Source organism: Dipodomys merriami, unplaced genomic scaffold, assembly GCF_024711535.1.
Source record: "Dipodomys merriami isolate MVZ:Mamm:240054 unplaced genomic scaffold, mDipMer1.0.p SCAF_20, whole genome shotgun sequence".
Lineage (NCBI taxonomy): Eukaryota > Metazoa > Chordata > Mammalia > Rodentia > Heteromyidae > Dipodomys > Dipodomys merriami.
The window spans coordinates 20,329,138-20,350,795 of record NW_027203382.1 but is presented as its reverse complement, the minus strand read 5'-3'; the positions used below and the strand labels follow the sequence as shown (position 1 = coordinate 20,350,795).

The following is a 21,658-nucleotide window of genomic DNA, read 5'->3' as shown; positions in this document are numbered from 1 at the left end:
AGAACATATATGAAAGCAAAAGGCCATACACATGCCAGATTCTACAGAAAATTTGGATGACCAAGAGGCAGTTGTGAAGATAAAAGTAGAGAGCAAAGAAAGACACATTCAAGAAGAATTCTATATTAATGACCACCAAAAGACTGTGGGTTCTAAATCTTTGAAGAGACTTGGGAGCTACTGGTGGATCAAACAAATGAATGCTCTGATTAGATTTGTGATCTAGAAAAATCACTTTAAAAGTTGTGTGAAATCTAGCAAATATTGATATGCCCAAACTAAACCAAGATGATTTAAACTAACTTAATAGACCCACATCAGCATCCAAATAGACACAACAATAAGAGACCTCCCACCCAAGAAAAACCCAGGGCTGGATGGATTTACAGCTGAATTCTTCAAGGCCTTCAAAGCAGAGCTAACACCAATACTTCTCCATCTCTTCAGTGAAATTGAAAGTGAAAGTTCACTACCAAACTCTTTCTATGAAGCCATCATAGCCTTCATCCCAAAACCAGACAGGGACTCATCAAAGAAAGACAACTATAGACCCATTTCTTTGATGAACATTGATGCAAACTTCTCAACAAAATTTTGGCCTATCAATTTCAACAATTCATCCAAAAAATCATACACTATGATCAAACAGGATTTATCTCAAGGATGCAAAGCTGGTTGAATATACACAAATCAATTACTGTAATTCATCACATCAACAAGAACAAGGATAAGAACCACATGATTATCTCAATAGATGCAGAAAAAGCATTTGACAAGATCCAACACCCCTTTATGATGAAAGCTCTGGAAAAATAAGGAATCCATGGAACATTCCTCAAAATGATAAAGGCTGTGTATGACAAACCTACAGCCAGAATTATCCTTAATGGCAAAAAGCTAAAACCATTTCCTCTAAACTCAGGAATGAGACAAGAATGTCCACTCTCTCCAGTCCTCTTCAATTTAGTATTAGAATGCCTAGCTAGAGCAAATAAGACAAGATGCAAACATAGAAGGGATCTAAATAGGGAAAGACGAAGTAAAACTCTCCATCTTTGCAGATGACACGATCTTGTATTTAAAGAACCCTATGGACTTTACTCCCAAGTTACTCGAGCTGATCTGAAACTTTGGCAGAGTAGCAGGGTATAAAATTAACCCTCAAAAATCAATGGCTTTCCTGTATGTCAATAATGAGTAGAGCACAGCTGAAATAAGGAAAGCAATTCCTTTTGTCATAGGCCACAAAAAATATCTAGGAATTAACTAAAGAAGTGAAGGACCTCTATGATAAAAACTTTAAAAACCTGAAAAAGAAATTTAAAGTAGAACTTAGGAAGTGGAAAAACCTCCCATGCTCCTGAGTTGGGAAGATTAACATCGTGAAAATGGCAATACTGCCAAAGGCTGTCTACAAAGTCAATGCAATACCCATCAATATCCCAACCTCATTCTTCAATGGAAGCAATCCAAAAATTCATATGGAAAAATAAAAGACCCCGAATAGCAAAAACGCTCCTCAACGGAAAGAACACTGCTGGAGGAATATCAATACCAAACTTCAAACTCTACTATAAAGCCATAGTAATCAAAACAGCTTGGTATTGGCATAAGAACAGACCTCAGGACCAATGGAATAGAATTGAAAACCCAGAAATGAACCTACAGACCTATAGCCATCTAATCTTCCATAAGGGAGCTCAAACAATAGAATGGAAGAAAGACAATCTCTTCAGTAAATGGTGCTGGCAAAATTGGTTAACTACATGTAGAAAACTTAAGCTAGATCCTTATATATCACCCTGCACCAGAATCAACTCCAAATGGATCAAAGACCTTGAACTCAAAGCAGACACTCTGAAAACATTACAGGATGGAATAGGAGAAACCCTAGGTCTCCTTGGCTCAGGCCGAAATTTTCTGAATAGAGACCCGGAAACACAACAAATCAAAGAAAGGTTGGACAAATGGGACTGCATAAAGTTGCAGAGCTTCTGCAGGGCAAATGACATAGCTAGCAAGATCAATAGAAAACCCACGGATTGGAAGAAGATCTTTACTAGCCATACAACGGACAAGGGTCTCATATCTAAAATATACTCGGAACTCAAAAAATTAAACCCCCCAACAACAAATCCTCAAAGAAACAACTGCCCAATAAATAAGTGGGCGAAAGACTTAAAGAGAAACTTCTCTGAAGAAGAAAGAAGGATGGCCAATAGACACATGAAGAAATGTTCAACATCCCTAGCCATAAAAGAAATGCAAATCAAAACAACATTGAGATGTCACCTCACTCCAGTTAGAATGGCAAAAACCAAGAACTCTAACAACAGATGCTGGAGGGGATGTAGACAGAAAGGAACTTTACTTCATTGTTGGTGGGAATGTAAACTTGTTCAACCACTTTGGAAAGCAGTATGGAGGTTCCTCAAAAGTCTTCACATAGAACTCCCCTATGACCCAGCAATCCCACTTTTGGGCATTTACCCAAATGTTTATAAACAAGACCACACTAAAGCTACCAGCACAACAATGTTTATTGCAGCATTATTTACCATAGCTAAGATATGGAACCAACCCAGATGCCCCTCAGTAGATGAATGGATCAAGAAAATGTGGTATATATACACAATGGAATTCTATGCCTCCATCAGAAAGAACGACATTGCCCCATTTGTTAGGAAATGGAAAAACTTGGAAAAAATTATATTAAGTGAAGTAAGCCAGGCCCAAAGAAACATAGGTCCCATGGTTTCCCTTATTTGTAATATCTAGTATATGTATGAGTCAAGTGGAAAAGGTCAGATAATGTGATGTCAGGAAAATGAACCCTTAGATGTGTATTTTAATGTTTTTTTTCTTTCATGCATGTGTTTCTAACGCATTTATAAGATTATCTCTTTGTTGCTTTGTATGCCCCTCCCCCACAGTATATCCCCTGCTTTCACTATATTTGATGTCAGTATAACTTGTGGAGGAGATGGGGAAAAACCAGTTGTTTAAGGATACAGGTGGACCTGTTGCAACAATGAGAAGTACAAGTTGTCATGTCCAAAACGAGCTTTACAACGTCGGTGCGGGGTGGGAGGGGGGGGGAAGGAATAGGATTGAGATGGGGGGGAGGGGGGAGGCTGGGAAGGGATGTGAAGGGTAAACAAAGAAAGAGGCTGCAATGCTTGGTAAGAAATGTATGCATTATCCTGCCCATGTAATTGTAACTCCTCTGTACAGTATGTTCACAAATTAAATTAAATTAAATTAAAAAAAAAATTTCAAACTCTACTACTAAGCCATAGTAATCAAGACAGCTTGGTACTGGCACAAGAACAGACCTCAGGACCAGTGGAATAGAACTGAAGATCCAGAAATGAACCCACAGACCTGTAGCTACCTATCTTCGATAAGTGAGCCAAAAAGTAAAATGGATGAAAGACAGCCTCTTCAGTAAATGGTGCTGGCAAAATTGGTTAAACACCTGTAGAAAACTAAAGCTAGATCCTTATATATCACCCTGCACCAGAATCAACTCCAAATGGATCTAAGACTGCAAAGTAAAAGCAAACATCCTGAAAACATTACAGGAAGGGATAGGAGAAACTCTAGGGCTTCTTGGTACAGGGCAAAATTTTGGACAAACGGGATTTCGTGAAACTGCAGAGCTTCTGCATGGCAAAAGATATAGCTACTAAGATCAATAGAAAGTCAACGGACTGGGAGATCTTCACTAGCCCTACCACAAACAAGGACCTCATATTTAAAATAGAGTTAGAACTCAAAAATTAAATCCTTTATAAACACATCCTCAAAGAAACAACTGCCCCATTAATAAGTGGGCTAAAACCTTAGAGACTTCTCTGAAGAAGAAATAAGAATGGCCAATAGACACATGAAAAAATGCTCACCTTTTCTGACCATAAAAGAAATGCAAATAAAAACCACATTGAGATTCCACCTCATCCTAGTTAGATGTTAATACCCACAAGACTATATTGGAAATGAACTTTACAACTTCAGGTGTGTGTGGGGGGAAGGTAAGGGAGGGAAGGATATTGGGAGAACAACAAAAGAAGAGGTAGCAATGCTCAACAAGAAATGTACTCATTATCTTATTCATATAACTGTAACCCTCTGAACAGTATCTTTACAATAAAATATTTTTTAAAAAAAAGTTGTGTGAAGGAGAGAGAGAAGGCAGGGAGAAAGCTAGTGGAGGGGATTTCCAAGGACTCAAGTAAGCAATGACAAAGGGAAGACCAGCTAGGAGCAAGAAGGCATGGAAGAAAAATGATCATATGAGATCTGAAGATGAAGGAAAATGAAAGCTGGAACTACCATATGCCCATTGCAAAGACTGTATTTTATCAACTTCATTCTTGCAAGATTTATACTGCTCACAAGTTTTATATAGGCAAAGAGCATTTACTTCTTATACTATACACACATACATATACATATATTGTTCATTGTAAATTATTTTGTGATAGAATAAAGCACATTTTACAGACTACAGCTTTTAAACAATGGGAGATGATGAGGAAATCAACATTTTATTCTCTTTAGGCTTCTAATGCATAAACTGCATCCTATAGTTCTTTTCCAAGACAAAGAATCAGAAAAAAAATTAGAATGGTAACTAAACAAAACTTTATTTTATTGAATAGGCACACTCGAGACAAGAATCTTTAGAAATTCTGATTTAGCTCATTCAGACCTTGACTTGAAAAGTTTTCAGGTCCTATGCTACTTACATCTGTCTTGGTTGCATTCTCTAAAAGCAGAGACTGAAATGTCTGGAATACATTATGTCTACTACAAATCAACCCTGTGACAGGAAGGCAAAGGAAGTAGAATGGTTGACAGAAAGAAATCAACTGCAATGAAACAGGTCCCTGGAGCAGATAATGCCCACTGAGTATCCTAAGTCTAGCTAAAATGGCCTGGTCTGTATATTTAAGTTTCATTTGTCAGATGTGAGCGGCCCCAGGCAGGTGTGATCTGTGAAGAGGTGGTTCTGGACTACTGAAGTGGTCCCTAAGGATGCTGATACACCCCTCACCGTTCCCCAGTGAATAACATACTCTCCTTTGAAAGGGTCTTGGTGTCTCCCACATCTGCACACATAAGCTTCCACGGAGCTCAAAGATAGAACCAGGCTAATTCCTTGGTGGAATTATATTGAGACTGCTCCAGCCAGATGGCTATATCTCCTATACTTAGAAGTGCTATTTTAGAAGTATAAAAACAAGAAAATTATCTTGAAAAAAATTCAAAATCAAGTTTTAAATCACTTACTACTAGTAAGAGACCAGTGGTCATTAGAAGAAAAATAGGAAAAGATATTAATGTTACCATAAGGGTATCATCTTCTACCTTTCTCCATAAATAGCTGAAATCAGCAAAACATATGAAGCAGTCAAGGAGATTCAAGGACTAGAAGGAAAATTAAAAAGGAATATAGACTGGGTGCCCATGGGTGACACCTATAATCCTAGTTACTCAGGAGACTGAGATCTGAGGATTATGGTTCGAAGCCAGTCTGGGCAGGAAAGTCCCTGAGACTTTTATCTCTAATAAACCACTCAAAACTGGAAATTATGCTGTGTGTCTCAAAGTGGTAGAATGCTAGCCTTGAGCAAACGAGCTCAGGGACAGCCCAGGCCCTGAGTTCAACCCCCATGACAAAAAAAAAAAAAAAAGAATATAGAGTTCTCCTGAATTATAGGAGAATATTATGACTTCCTTTCTTCAGACAGGCAGTTACAGGCTCACCTGAGAGACCTTCTCTGAGATATTTACATTTTCATTCTCTTTGTTTGACTCACTATGAATTGAGAACTTATAACAGGAATAGTTATGTCAAAAATTAAAACTCAATATACAGGATGTAAGGTGACTTGATTTTTAAAGGCAATAAAATGACTAAAGAAAGAATGGCTCATCAGAGTTTAGAATATAATATCATGGCAGAACTACCTAGAAAATAGAGAGATCTTAACTGTGATTTTTATAACTTGCTGCTGTGTACTGAATTCATAATTTCCTCACCCCTCAAACTTTGTATGCTTAAACTCATCGATTTAGATTCATAAATTTGCAATGTTGTTATCATACTATCGTTGTGCAAAATTATGGCACAGAAACATTTTATAATAATTTTCTTTTTGAAAAATGATAGCTTGATTAAAAAAAGAAGGACACTGCTAGTCTTCTGTAAATTTATCTTCAAATTCTGGATTCAGAAATGATTTCCAAAATGTCAGTAATAATCATCATCAGTTACCAGGGGTCAATAATGACTTAAGAATTTTTAATCTAATTGATCTGGATTAACAATTTTATGAAAATTATGAAGAAAACAATAAAATAGCATTAACTTTTAAAACCTTGTTTTACTATTTTGGATCATTTTCTTCTATTTTTTTCACATTAGGAGGTGTATCATAGTTTCCATTGTAAATTATTGCTCCATCCTAAATAATGGTGTTCTGCATTCCTTCCTCCAAGATCTGGAGTGCACCACACTACCTACGCTGTCCATCCAAACCTAGAAAAATCAGATCAGTGCAATAACACTAATGGGAATGAAGAGTGGAGAAAAAGAAGGAAGCTCAGAATGAGTAAATGATAATATTCAAGCTAAACATAAGCCGACATGTATCCTCCCCCCCAAATATATTAAAGATATTCATGCCTGGATAATTTTCCACATTAACATTTGAGTTTGTCATAAGTTATGTTGTTTTGCTTTAGAAAATAATGCTCTTAAAAATGACCATATCAATAGCTTGTAAAAAACAAATCCCACCAAATTAAGTTAAATGCTTTGATTTTCAGAGTGTATATATTTATGAATAATTGCATTAGATACCTATTTTTTTGTAATAGCAAAAACAATCTTAGTGTTGAAACTACCCATCATGACAGCTGCAGGAAGACCCTTGAAGCCCTTTCCCCTCCCCTAAAATGGGGAACTGCTGACACTGGACCCAGCCCTAGAAGCCAGAGCCTTCACCACTGTTGTATCTCAAAGCCAGAAGTCTTTAATGCCACCTTTGCCAGAAATTGGTTCTGTGACACCCCTACTTCCCCTCATTGTTTTCTTCCAAAACAATTTGTCCTATAAGCAAAGTGGGTTGGCTTGTTACACATTGGACCCTTGTGTTCTGTGTGTGTGTGTGTGTGTGTGTGTGTGTGTGTGTGTGTGTGTGTGTGTGTGTGTGTGTGTGTGTGTGTGGTGTATGTATATGTACATATTTAACTTGTTATGGGGAAAATACATTTGAAGCTTAAGTTTAGGAGAGGCCTGATTTCTACTGTGGGGAATTTCTCCCACATAGAAAGAAATATCAAAAGATGGTAAGTGGCCATAAAAACCTAGACTAGAATCAGTAAAAGCAAAATGTTAACAAATACAGAGCTCCAAAAAGACATATTGTTACTGGTGGTGGATGTGAAATTTCCCGCATGGAGGGAGTGGGGGGACACACTGCTGTCTCCCAGGGAAACGAGAGAACAGTCATTTGAGTGCCTCTTGCTGACATCTTTCTTTGTGTCTGGACTGTTCCAGATGGCAGGAAGTCCCTACTCAGGCCTCTGCCTGGGACTTTCTCCAAGAGCTGACCCTCCGCTAGTGCAAGCTGCCAGAGCTGCATAGACACAGATTGCTCTCCAGAACAATCTGGAAAGTTAACTGACACAAGGTGGGGGAAAGAAGAGGGTTTCAAACCTCGTTACTATGTATATTATGTATATGCTAATTATTAGGTGGAAGGAACATAATTGAGTTATGAAGCAACTAAATAAAAACAGAATACCTGCCAGCAGCCTCTTTACGTGACGTTTTTACATGAGAATGAACAATGTGCTCTTTGTAGAACTTAACATGGAGGGAGGGGGACGTTTTATTCTGTAAACTGCAGTCTCTTGTTGTAACTAGAGCTTGTATTTGTTGACATCTTGATTTATAAAAACCTGAACAAGTTCAATTTCAATAATTCTTTTTATTCAAGCAACACCAGAGAAGGAAGAAGATTGATGTTCCCCCCCCCCTCCTAAAAATGGCATATACAAAAGCTTTACAATTCTCTTTGTTCAACTCTGGGTCAGATTTCATAAAAAAGCTATTGAAATTTCTTTTGCTCCCATTCTTGCATGCATGCACAGAGGCTTGTGCTCCTAATGAGCACCAAGAAAGTTCCTGCTACAGAATGTTATCTTTGAAAGATGAAATGACCTGTTTCTCTCAACTCTTCTCAATCATGTTTCTCTGTTGTTGACTCTCCCTCCTCAGCCACGAAAAAGAATGTCTAATTAATTCACTGCTAAAAAAAAAAATTCCTGCTAATGTCTAGAATTGGTGGCTCAGGCTTAGTGGTCCAAGTAGAATTTGAAGCAGAAGAATAAATGGCACTGGGTTTTGTTATCATTTTTTTAACACTAAATCATTGCACATGGGTTAAAAAAAGCAAACAGCAACCCTCCCCCCACATGAACAAACAAAAAACAAAAGGAATTGCATACATGGAATAGCAAACAAGTCATTTGCTATGTACTCAGATTAATAAATTTGATTTTATAATTTACATGGAGATTCTTCTTTAAAAAAAGAAAGGTAAGTTTGGCAATGGTGGTTTGGGCCTGTAATTTCAGCTACTTAGGAAACTGAGATAGGAGGATCACAGTTTGGGGTCAGCTTGGACAGAAAAGTTCGCAAGATCCATTCTCCATTCATAGCTGGCTGGGTAGAGTAGGGCACACTCAGCATCACAAGCTACATGGCAGGTTACGATTGGGAGAATCATAACTTCAGGCTAATCTGAGCAGAAAATTTTGAGAGATATTGTCTTAATGAAGGGGAAGTTGAACATGTTGTGATTCCAGCAACAAAGGAGAAGCCTGGAGGTAGGTGGACTGCACTTGTACTCAAGTGAGGATGGAGATCCTATCCTAAAAGTAACTAGTAAAAAAACAAACAAACAAAATACCAAGGCTGGAGGCATGGATTAGTAGCTCAGCACTCCCTCCTAGCCTAGAAAGCACAGGGCTCTGATTTCAAACTCCCTGAATTGTAAATAAATAAGTAAACAAACAAACAAACAAAGATGGTACTATACAAAAAAACAATCTAGGTAGTCCCACATAAGCCATGCTTATTCATAAAATGTTACTCTCATTACACCAAATAGTAAAAGTTAAAACAAAAAAAAAGAAAGGAATATCCAAAGTACAAGTTTTTGAAAGAGAAAGGGACCAGACAATCTTTATTAAAAAGCCTCTAAATTAGATTCTGATTTGTGTTATCTGCAGAGATATTTCCCTTATACAAGTAGTTTCTAAATATTATAAGGCTGTGCCTCTCCTTCATTTTTCTTTCCCTTTTTGTCTGAGACCAGGACTCAAACTTGATACCTGATGCCTTTGTTCATTGGCTGGTACTCTACCAGCTGAGCCATGCCTCCAACCTTTTTCCTTTATTTTTGCCTGTATCATTTACCTCCCTATCCATAATCCATGAAACCATCATTCCATTAAAGTAACAAGCAATGGAGATTATTTTTTAATGATTGTTTCAGTACAGCACATTCAAGTTTAATCTACTAGATTTCTTTCCAGATAAATTATATGTTCATAGATTTTCAGGGACTCCTTTCTTGAAATCAGTTCCTGAATCAAAAGTTTAGATAGTATTCAAGAATATGCAGAAAGCTGTGAACAATTTAACTGATTAATCATGGAGCTGGAAGGATCAAGAAAGAAATAGACACATGTTAACATGCTGACATGTTTTGCTCCACTCATGAACAAAGGAGAGATGCAACACAGGTCATTTCTGCTCTTCTTGCCCTTCTGCTTGATCTTCCGTGGAATCAGTGAAATAGTTTGGGGACACAGAAACAATAGGTGGCATTGAAGGCTATGTTATCAGGGGCATGCTTTCCATCTTGACCACAGGGAATGTCAAATGACATACGTATGAACCCAAAGTTCCCCCAAAATTGGAGGCTACAATTTCCCCCCAATTGTATTGCTTTAAAATCATTCAGAAAAGTAACAGTGACCTTTGTCTTGATTATCCAATATGTTCCAGCCTTCTCGTTCCCTTCCTTGATTCCATTTCTGTCTACTTCTGTGGCTCTTCCATGAGAGACATTTAGAAAGAGAAAAAAATCTGATGTTTAAATTCACAAATTATGCCTTATGTTGGAGAAAATAATTCAGACTGAAGTTTTGAAATGTTTATTTTAATAAGAGTTAACATTTCTCTATGACTTTGTCTTCTTTTCCTTACTGAAAAATCAAGTTAATTAAGAAATGATATGGTACTTTTATATGTACTTACTATGAAAAGCTTTACTGTTTTCAAAGTTCTTTTGTTAAATTATTTTCTTCCTGCAGGTCCTGTGAGATATGACATATTGATCAGATGTTGTTTATTTTTACTTTAGCATTAATCATCACATTTTATAAATAAAGAAACTAACAAAAGGGATTGGATATTGCTTAGGAATGTCCAGCTAATCATCACAAGGTTAAGACTAGAAAGGTACTAGGTTGTTTCTCTTTTTCTTTTTTCTTCTTATTTTTTATTATGTTTAAGGAGTTGTACTAAGAAGTTGCCTTAACAAAGTAGTTTATGAATATAATGCATCTTTGATCAATATCAACCCTTTCATCATTCCTACCCATCCCTCCCAACCCATTGCTTCTCTCACAGTACACACACACACACACACACACACACACACACACACACACACACACACACACACACACAGAATTCTTGGCTTCATTTTCTTTTTTAATGAAATTTATTTTTAACTGAAACAAGAATTATACCTAGTAACGAGTAATATTATGCCTCAATGTGGAAATCACATTGAACATATTCATTAATTTCTGTGTGTATGAACTAGAGTTTCAACTCAAGGCATTGTATCTTTCTAGAAAAATGCCATCCTCATTGAGTCATGCCCCCAGATCTTTTTGCTTTTGTCATTTTTCAGCTAGTCATGCATTTTTTGCTGGGCTAGTCTAAGACTAATCTTCCTATATATTATATATGCCTCTCTCATAGCTAGGGTTGTAGGTAGGTGCCATGTCACCTAGCTTATGTTATCTTTATAGCAGACATTTAAAAATATTTTCTTTAGTTTCTAACAGAGTCTTGTTATATAACTGTGGCTGGATTTGAATTCTAGGCATTGCTGCCTCAACCTTCCTTACTGTTAGGATTAAAGGCATGTACCACTTTGCCTGTTTTCTAACTGGTAGCCCTACTGTACATTAATAGCACACTACAACTTCGTATTGGCATCTACCTGTAATTTAGTATCTACAAATTAATGCAAGTTTGTTGACCTATGGTCCCAAATGCTTTCTACTCAATTCTCTGGCTCTGCTTTTTTGATAAGCACATAGTTCTTAGCTGAGATACAGTTATCCATTTCACAACCTGCTATGCCCTAAATGCACGTGTAGAACTTAGCCCACATTGTTTTACGGGAACAATCATGCCTGTGTTCCATAGATCCCTGTGTCAATTCATCAGAACCTATGCCCAATCCACGAGAATTAACTGTGTTACTTTGAAGTAAAATGTGATTCACAGAACAATATACCCTTAAGAAAGTTTAAAAAAAAAAAAAAAGAAGTTCCAAGGTCAAATAAGTTTGTGAAGCATAGCATACGAGAGATTTATAATGTACATTTGCATATTAAAGGCTTTAAGAAGTTCCATAGGAAAGGAATCTGCTTAAAATTATTCTTAAAGTTGAATCTCCTTTGAATTTCAAACCCTCTCATTGGATATAAGATATTAATAGCCTTAAGTAGAGCTCCCAAAACACATTTTTACAAAGTCTTGCTATAGGAAAATATGTTACATTTTAATGGGAGATGTTAGAAGCATCTCTCCTGCTCTGGGATTGAGAGTCAGCATGAATTTAAGATAGACATGGGAGAACATACCTGTGATACCAGCCAGGGTCTATAATTAGTGATGGGTGACTATTAGCAGATGTGATATAAGGGAAGTAAAGCTAAAGCTTTCTACCTGATAGAACATCAATGGAAGGGAAGAGAGCATCTTAGATATCAATGATTCAAGTAAGCAAAAAAATAAAGGTTTCATAAAGAGAAACAGTAGGAGATGAAGCTGGAAAACTAAACCTGAATAGTCACAAATGTCAACATAAATCAGAGCACATAACTAACTCAGGAAGTAACTGAAAGCTTTGATTTTAAGTTGAGTGAAACACCATCAAACTGAATGTCAATTCTTACTGCTCTGGAAACCTTTGGGAAATACTGGGACCAGCTTTGTGCTTCACAAGGCCAAACCCAGAAAATCAAGTGACTTAGATACATTGGAGTTAAATATTAACATTAGAATTCTTATCAAATATTAAACATATTAGCTTTCCATCATTGCTGTCAAACATAACCAGACATAGTCACCCCAAATAACACAAATTCATTCTCTTGAGTTCTGGAGATCAGAAGCCCAGAACCGTCAGTCTCAGTGGGTTAAAGTCAGAATGTCAGCATGCTGTCTTCTTCTCTAAAAGTTATAAAGGAGAATGTTTCCTTGTCTTCTCCGGAGAATGTTTCCTTGTCTTCTCCGGAGAATGTTTCCTTGTCTTCTCCACAGTCTAGAGGTCCCCATTGCCTGGAACAGAAATCCTGGCAGACCTAACACCCATATTCAGTGGCTCCTGGCCTCCATTCTCCAGATTTAAAAGCAGCAATGATGGCTATGGTCATTCTCAGCATCATTCTAGCCTCCTCTTCTGACTCCCTCTTCCACTTAAGGACCCTTGCAATTATATTGTGCTCACAGGAAGAAGCCAAAAGACTCTATCAATTGATCAGTGACCTTAATTTTCCTTTGTAAGTAACATTCACTTGCTGGGATTAGAACTTCAACATCTTGGGGGTAGAGCCTTATTCTGACTGCAGTGATAAATCACCAGACAGAGAACGTCCATGATGTTTTGGCCTTCTCAGACCCTTTTGCCCAAATCATAAGCAAATCACCTTGTTCTTTATTTATCAGGGCACCTTCAAAGACTTTCAGCGTTTTATGGATCATGATTGTAGAATTTAGAGAAGCATTATATAATTCAAGTATGATACCTTTGTTTCTGAAGTTTTGATCATGGGGATTTCTTTTCTTCTCTTTTTGCTGGTCCTGGGGTTTGAACTCAGGGCATTGTCGCTGAGCTACTTTTTGCTCAAGGCTAGTGCTCCATCCACCACTTGAACCATAGCTCTGCTTCTGATTTTTTTGCTAGTTCATTGGAGATTAAACTTTCATGGACTTTGCTGCCAGGTTGGCTTAAATGCAATCCTCAGATCTCAGCCTCCTGAGTAGCTAAAATTACAAGTGTGGCAAGAGATTAATATATATGTATATGCTTTTTATTGTAAAAATACTGTACAGAGGGGTTACAGTTACATGAGCAAGATCATGAGTACATTTCCTATCAAGCATTGTTGCCTCCTCCTTTGTTTTTCCCCTACACTCCCTTCCCTCCCCCCTCCACAACTACACTCCCCCCTTCCCATCTTAGTCCCTCCCTGCCTAAATTTTAAAGTTTGTTTTTCAACATAGTGTCTTGTACATCTCATTGTTACAATGGGTCAACCTGTATCCCTATTTAAGCATTTTGTTTTTTCCCCTTCCCCTCCACAAGCTAGAGAAGTGTATATACAAGATGCAGGGCACCGACCTCAAATACTGTGAAAGCAGGGGTTATACAGTCAGGGAGGAACATACAAAGAAACAAAAAAAAATCACATAGTACATTATAAATACTAGAACAATAACAAGAAAGAAAAAAACACTTGTGTTCCTATCTTGGTCTCACCCCAGTTAGAATGGCTATAATCAAGAAATCTAATAACAGGGGCTGGGAAGGTGGCTCAGTGGTAGAGCGCTTGCCTTGCATGCATGAGGCCCTGGGTTCGATTCCTCAGCACCACATAAGCAAAAAGAAAAAAACCGGGAGTGGCGCTGTGGCTCAAGTGGTAGAGCGCTAGCCTTGAGCTGAAGAGCTGAGGGACAGCACCCAGGCCAAGAGTTCAGGCCCCACGACCGAACCAAAAAAAAAAAAAAAAAAGAAAGAAATCTAATAACAGATGCTGGAGGGGATGTGGCCAAAAGGGAACCCTAACTGCATTGTTCAACCACTTTGAAAAGCAGTATGGAGGTTCCTCAAGACTCCACATAGAGATTCTTCTTAACCATTTCTGTTTCTGATCGTCCTATTTTCTACATTTCTAGGGACCTCCCACAACTCCCTACTCTACCCCCTCTGCTTTTATTCTCTTAAACCCTGTATCCAGCAAAATACTTCCTGTTCTAATTCTTACTCAAACTGGAAATAAGCTGATATTTTATTACTTGAAACAATTTGTTTGTTTTGTCCCAAAATTTCTTAACTAAGATATATATCCCAAGACTTCCTTTCCATAGCCAAAAAGATCCATCAGCATGTTGAGATAAGTTTTGTGCTGATAGTCCATTTAAATTTTTCTTAGTAGTTAATTTTCTCCCATGCAGAATCTTTATAGCCCAGGCTTTCTTTTCCTTTTCTTTCTTTTCCTTTCCTTTTCCCTCCCCTTCCTTTCTCTCCCCTCCATTCTTACATCCTTCTCTCCTCTTTTCTCTTCTTATTCCCTGCCTCCCCCTCCCTCCCTTTCTTCCTTCGTCCCTCCCTGCCTAAATTGTCCCTCCCTTCCTTCCTTCCTCCTTTCCTTCTTCCCTTCCTTCCTTCCTTCTTTCCTTTCTTTCTTCCTTCCTTCCTTCTTTCCTTTCCTTTCTTTCTTCCTTCCTTCCTTTCTTTTCTTTGTTTCTTTGTTTGTTTCTTTCTTTCTCTCTCTCTCTTTCTCTTTTTCTTTCTTTCTTTCTTTCTTTTTCTCTTTCTGATTTTCACTAAGTAGTCCAATTTGCCATATTTTTAAATTGAAATGCTAATATTAGAATGATAACCCCCCTGTAGAAGCCACAATTGACTGCAAATAGAAATATGACAAAAATCAGTGCTTTGTTTTCCTTTTTGTAAAATGAAAGGTTCACCTAGCAGTTATGTGAAGGATGGAATGACAGAGTGGGGGGAAAATGGCAAGAAAACTCATTAAAAGACCACTGCAAAATTTCAGGCACAATAAAAATGCAACAGGATCTTGGATGAGACTTTACTTTGTCTCAGGGTTTCTGCTGGAGCACCAGGGCTTCAGACAATAGCCAATGGGAGTCTGCACTTCTAAAGTCCATTGCTAAACATATCCATGCACAACATGTGAACTGTTCTCTGCCTATTTTATCATTCCATAATCTAGAAAAAAGGTATTAAATCATTAAGAAAAAGATTCTGATATGCAAGGGAATTTACAAATTGCAAAGTGCGATTGCTTTCTCTTCCCTTCAATAATGTTTCCCTGGAGTCTGAAGAAGCCAGAAGCTGACTTACTTAGAGGTGAGAAGGATGGGCAGAACAGGATCTCCAGAGCCTGCCTTTCCAGAATGTAAACGCGGAAGTGGGATAATTTTTGCATAACCCAAAGAGAATAGAAGGTAGGTGAGTTCTAGGGCTTTTCCTGAAACAGAAAATTTCTTATGTCATTCTTGGGAAAAGAGTAAAGTGTTTGGTTATGTATTAATTCATTTGACATCATCTGTTGTACCTTAGGCTGGCCCCAAACATCCTTTTTCCTCAGCATCCTATGTGCTAGGATTACAGACATGCATCGTCATACCTGGCTATGGTTGACATTTTTGACAATTAAGGGATGGAGAGGTGAGTCTCAGAAGAGCCCATAAGAATGCTCCATCAAAGAACAGGCTAGCAGCGAGACGGATGCAAGGATGAACGTCATTTGATAGAATATATCAAGACAAAGCAGCTAGAATCTAGCTCTAGTCCCCTACGTCACCCTGTCCCAGGCTTCCCCTTGACTTACAGTCTTGAAGGAGCCAGAAACAGGTGACAGAGAAGACAAGGCACAGAGGGCCAAGTAACCCAGCTGGCTCCCTCCACTGACTTATGGAATCTCCAGTTGGCACTGACTTGGGAAAGGGAAAAGAGTTTTACAGTGTACAAGGAAATGAAAGTTTAAATTTTTGATTATACTAGATTATTGTGTGTGTGTGTGTGTGTGTGTGTGTGTGTGTGTGTGTGTGTGTGTGAAAGAGAGAGAGAGAGAGAGAGAGAGAGAGAGAGAGAGAGAGAGAGAGAGAGAGAGAGAGAGAGAGAGAGAGAGAGAGAGAGAGAGAGAGAGAGAGAGAGACCTGGTGCTTGAACTCAGGGACTGAGTTTCCTGAGCTTTTTTATTCAAGAATAGTTCTCTACCACTTGAACCACAGCTCTACTTCTGACTTTTTGCTGGTTCATTTGAGATAAGAGTCTCATGAACTTTCCTGCGCAGACTGTTTTAGAACCTCAATCCTCAGATCTCACTCTCCTGAGTGGTTATAGGATTATATGTGTGAGTTACTGGTGCCTGGTTTACACTAGATTATTAAAGAATGAGGATATTATATAATATTGTAGAAGAGCAAGAATATACACAGAGTCATACAAGGCAGGAAAGGAAAATCAGAAAGTACATGGTTAAAGACTCTGGAATTTAAAAATGAAACTACCTCTTTACAGCTCCTAAAATCCAGTTCCAATAATAAATTGATATGAAAGTAAGAGTAAACAATGATAATAAGCACAATAATAACTATTTTTGAGTACTTATAATTGTGACAGTCTGTTAGGTGCTACAGATACATTATTTTATTTAATTTCTGAAAAAAACCCATAAGGTAGACACTAGTAAAGTTCACCCTATTTAATAGGTTTGGAACTGAAGCTCAGAGAGGTTAAGTCAACTGCTGCAAGATACATTTAATAAGTAGCTAATTTCAACCCTGTGTAACTCATTTGAGCCTAGCCTAGAAAGACACTTATGAAAGGAGAAGGAAGGAATGAATTAGTCAATGAAATCTCTGTATTTATCATTCCAGCTCAACCATGGAAAACATAACGGATAAGAAGTGATGATATAATTTTTGTACACTGGTAATATTTCAATTGCTATACAATCCACAGATAGCATGTGTGGCTAAATATAAAACTAATAAAGGCATATCTTAAATAATTTGGTTTGGGTAGTCTGTTTTTTGTTTTTTTATGCTTTTCAAAGAAACATTCCCTGATCATTTAAAAATTATTTCTCTGAAGTATAACCAACCAACATTCTAAGTTGTCATTTATGCCACGTAAATGTCCTACTAAGCTTAGGATATTTGACAGAAATACCTGGCTGCATGTTTATTTAGTGATGATGTCACTGCTTAATGCAAACCTAAATTCAAAAATGACTTCTATGCTTTAAGAATAGCTTTTGCACTATGAACTCCTTAGAGAACGAATCTTATTTTATTCATCACTATACTCTAACTTCCATGTTTACAAGAAAGGGATCTGACAGGTGCTTATTACCTTTTAATGGGCACCTACTATGTTCTAGACAATGAGTTTAATAGAATATCTTCACAACCAAGCAAACACTTTCATGGTGTGGGTTCACAGACATATATTTCTTGTCATCTAAAGAAATTTCTGGCAGTTACTCTAAATCTTTTCCTCTTCTCTGCTTTCTGGGCAGAAGTTGACTCTACCCCTCACCACCCCCAGATTCCTAGACATTTGTAGTAGAGAGTGAGAAAGTAGGGGATGGAGAACTAGAACCAATGACATGGGAGAAAGGGAAGGGAGAGGAAAGACAGCCCTCAAAGGGTAGGACTTGGAGGACAAAAATGGGAGAAGAGTAATCATTCCTGTTTCTTGAGTGCCATCTGTTGTAGGTCATAAACTCTTTTATTGTGCCTTGATAAACCCAAGGATTCACTATTTCTTGCTGCTGTGTCTTCTCCAAGATAGGCCCACATAGGAACCAAATTACATGCATAAGATTTCTAGTACTTAAACACACAGAATATGTAGGCATTTTTCTTCTTAATACCTGCGTGATCAAGAGCTCTCAAGCAAGTAAGTAATTTCCTCAGAATTCTACAGCTACAACTAGGCCTTGAATTCAGCTCTGGCTGGCCTGAAGCCTGAAGCTGTCTTTCCACAGTGCCACTATGTGCCCACCACCATCTGTTAAGGGACTTCCATTTATTTTGATAGCTTACACCTATAGGATACTTGATCTTGAGAAGTTATGGCGTAACTACTGGTTTGGAAGGCAGGCCTGTCTACTGTATTAGGCCTGCCTATGGGCTTGATGGTTCATTTTGAAGTCTAGTCACCCTGTGCCCAGGAAATGGCAATGTTTACTACGAAAGGTTCAGCTCAAACTGTTGCTAAAATTGCTCTGTGGCCATGCATGTTTTTTGAAATCAATTTCTGGTCCAGCGTACTGGCTGATATACAGAAGTAAGGAGTAAAAATTTCTTCAGGCTAGGGCTGGGAAGGTGGCTTAGTGGTAGAGCGCTTGCCTTGCATGCATGAGGCCCTGGGTTTGATTCCTCAGTACCACAAAAGAAAAAAGAAAAAAAAGCCGGAAGTGGCGCTGTGGCTCAAGTGGTAGAGCGCTAGCCTTGAGCTGAAGAGCTGAGGGACAGTGCCCAGGCCCAGAGTTCAGGCCCCACGACCCGACCCAAAAAAAAAAAAAATTTCTTCCAACTGCTCACCAAGTTACCATAGACCTTCCCATAGCCAATAAACAGAAATGCATAGACTTGATTTTAAGTCATCATTTGAAATGTCTTGAGGTAATATTCTTAACTTCTACTTCCATAGAAACCATCTTGTAAGTATCTCCAAAATAGGACTCCCTGTTTAGTGGTTAAAAAGGACTTCCAAGGAAATAAACGGCTGCCAGACAGAAAATAATGCCATCCATTAGAAGAAATGTCTTTATGATCTTATGGATGAGCTGGGGATAGATAAGGAGAGGTCCTGGCAGTATTTTAAGGTGATTTTGGAAGGCTGTTCAGATTCCACTTTCATAAGTTGAATAAACTTTCCCTCTTGTTGAGAAAACATACCATGGAGGCATTAACAGCAGTGTGATTTCATCTATATTCTGAGAGTGCACACACAGAGCCATTATGGACCAGACAGGAATTGTATAAAAAATGATTTGACAAAAAGAAGTAGCCAGTCTGCCATGCCAAAATCCAGAGTGCTCTTTCTCAAGGTGAATCATACTCCATTCCAAAATGTCAAGTAGATTTAGTCATTTTAACCTTTTTATTAGATTAAAATTTGATACTTTTATAAAAGCTAAGGGAAATGCCTGGAATATAGGTTCTACCACTGACAAATTGTGTGATCTAGGGCAAGTTTCTTGGCCTCTCTAAGTCTCAGTTTTCCCAACTCCAAATTGAAGATGATACTTATATTTATATAAGATTAAATAAAAGCACTTCACACACAAAGCACTTAACATTGGGTTCAGCAAACTAAGTACTTGGTGGTGAATGTTAGAAAGTAATACTTATCAAAATAATAATAAATATAATAATAACTGTAAGTTTGTTCAAGTTGTCAACATATTTCTAATTTTTACACTGTGTCTTTTCCTTGAACCCATAGACAATATCTGATCTTAAATAATTGAAGAGTGTGCAAGCAAGATGGATCTGAAAGGCACAGTCGATGCAATTTCTGCATAGCTCTGACCTTTCTGGTATTGGTGAATGTGAAAGTTTCAAAGTGCCATAGGCATCCTTGCAGTATTTCCTCCTGATGCTTGAAAAAGAAAGTCTGTTTTCATAAGACCTTGGGCCTGATTTCCAATGGGAAAAAAAGAGCGAAAAAATTTGGCTTCATTTCCAAGTATCTTTGCACTTTTCCCAACTGCACCGAACCTCCAAGCTTCCCCAGATTACCTCGTTTCAATGACATCGAATCTTTCAAAGGGAATGTAATAATTCCACAGAGAACTTAGCATTTCTGACAGCCTACCTCCCACTGTCCTCAGTGCTTCATAAATTATGCTGCCTCTGAATGTGAGCTGGGCAGCACCATTTTCCTGGCCCCTTGTGATTCATGGTTTCTCTTAACTATGTCAGTGCCTCGTCAGCAAAGCTGTTCCTTTTGGACGGAGTGTGATGTGATCTGCTTCTTGGAGGGCAGCTCGCAAATGATGTACTGATTTTTATATACTGATTTTTTAACCAATTTCAAGGTAACTAATAACTATTAACTTGAGGCATTACTTCCAAACTCAGAAAACATTACCATTTAATTAACAATCTACTCTTTGCAATACACCGTGACCTGAGAAGCCACTCTAATGATAATATGCTGTTATCATTAAAATTAACTAACTAACTAAAAGAATGGTGCTGTTCAGGTCAGATGTGGACAGACTATAATTAAAAGAAAGTGAAACCAAAAACAAGTATCAGACCAAAAGATCAACACAGCCTAGAAGGCCACCATGGTACAGCTTCCCTGTGTTTTCACCACCAAAGCAGCTCCCTCCTGACAGGGAACTCCCTAGGAATTTTTAACTGACCCTGGAGCTTAGGACCAAGCCAATCTATGTGGTTTAGAAATGGAGCTTAATGCAAAAAAAAGGATGAAAAGTACCTGAAAAAGGCTAGCCTCTTGAGGATCATCTGGTGCATCTCTTCCAAGAGCAGAATAAACCATGCATTCTTGCTAGTAAGTCTGATCTTTTCCCAGCCTCTTAGGAATTCTCAGAAAGTCTTCCAAGTTGTACAGGCTCTTCCTGACTTAGAGAGATTGGGTGGAGGGTGTTAATGTGAGGGCCTTCCAACTTTTCCCTTGCTCTTGTGTGTTCAAGGAAAGTCAGCCATTGCTGTTACTTCTTTGTGGTTAAAGAATAGAGAAGAACAGAAGGGAAATGGTGCATGGGATATGTCTAGGAAAAAAAGGCTTGTAGGGCTTTGGAAAGAAACTTCTTTAAAAGCTGTAAGATAAGCCAGGTGTTAGTGGCTTGTACTTATAGGAGGCTGAGATCAGAAGAATGGGGTTCAAGGCAAACCTGGAATGTCTGTGCAGTTCTTCTTTCCAATGAACCAACCAAAAGCCCAGAAGTGGAGCTGTGGCTCAAGTGGAAGAGTGCCAGCCTTGAGCAAAAAACAACAACAACAAAAAAAAAAAACTCAAGGAAAAAAAGGATATTCAAATAAAACATTCGTGTTATTGTGGATTGACAACAAGATGTTGGTTGTGACCATTATCATAAGTTCTCATTATAGTTGACCTTTTGGGTTGCTCTTCTGAGTCTGTTCTGTTCTTTAATGGTTTTTATATACTAGTGGGAGATGTTGACATGGGCCTTTGTAGTGTAGACATGTAGATTCTTGGTTGTTTTTAAGTTGAATATGTCCAAAGGAAGTATCTTCTAATAACAGATTGTGAAAGATATCTGGTGTGAGATGTTTGGCAGCTCTCAGGTTGGGACTACCCCTAAATATCCCAGTTGTCATGTGTCTCCAAAGACAGACCACTCCCAAGTGAGAAATACTGCCCTGTACTTTAGGACAAACAGCCTTGAAATTGGACAGATCTTCATTTCTGTTCCAGTTCTATCCCTGTGGGAAACAGGTTAAAGTATTACTTCTCTATTTTCCATTTCTTGATCTGTAAAATATGAATTGAAGAGAAATTAGTGGAAAACA

General features: G+C 38.1%; 1 long non-coding RNA gene across 1 annotated transcript; it reads right to left on the bottom strand.

Moving 5' to 3' along the window:
- Positions 1–10,757: 10,757 nt before the first annotated feature.
- Positions 10,758–20,873, bottom strand: LOC138832833 (uncharacterized). Its single transcript, XR_011373701.1, has 3 exons — positions 20,601–20,873; positions 15,477–15,603; positions 10,758–13,375 (listed from the first exon to the last, which is right to left on the bottom strand). It is a non-coding gene; the product is annotated as an uncharacterized lncRNA (long non-coding RNA).
- Between the last annotated feature and the right edge of the window lie 785 nt (positions 20,874–21,658).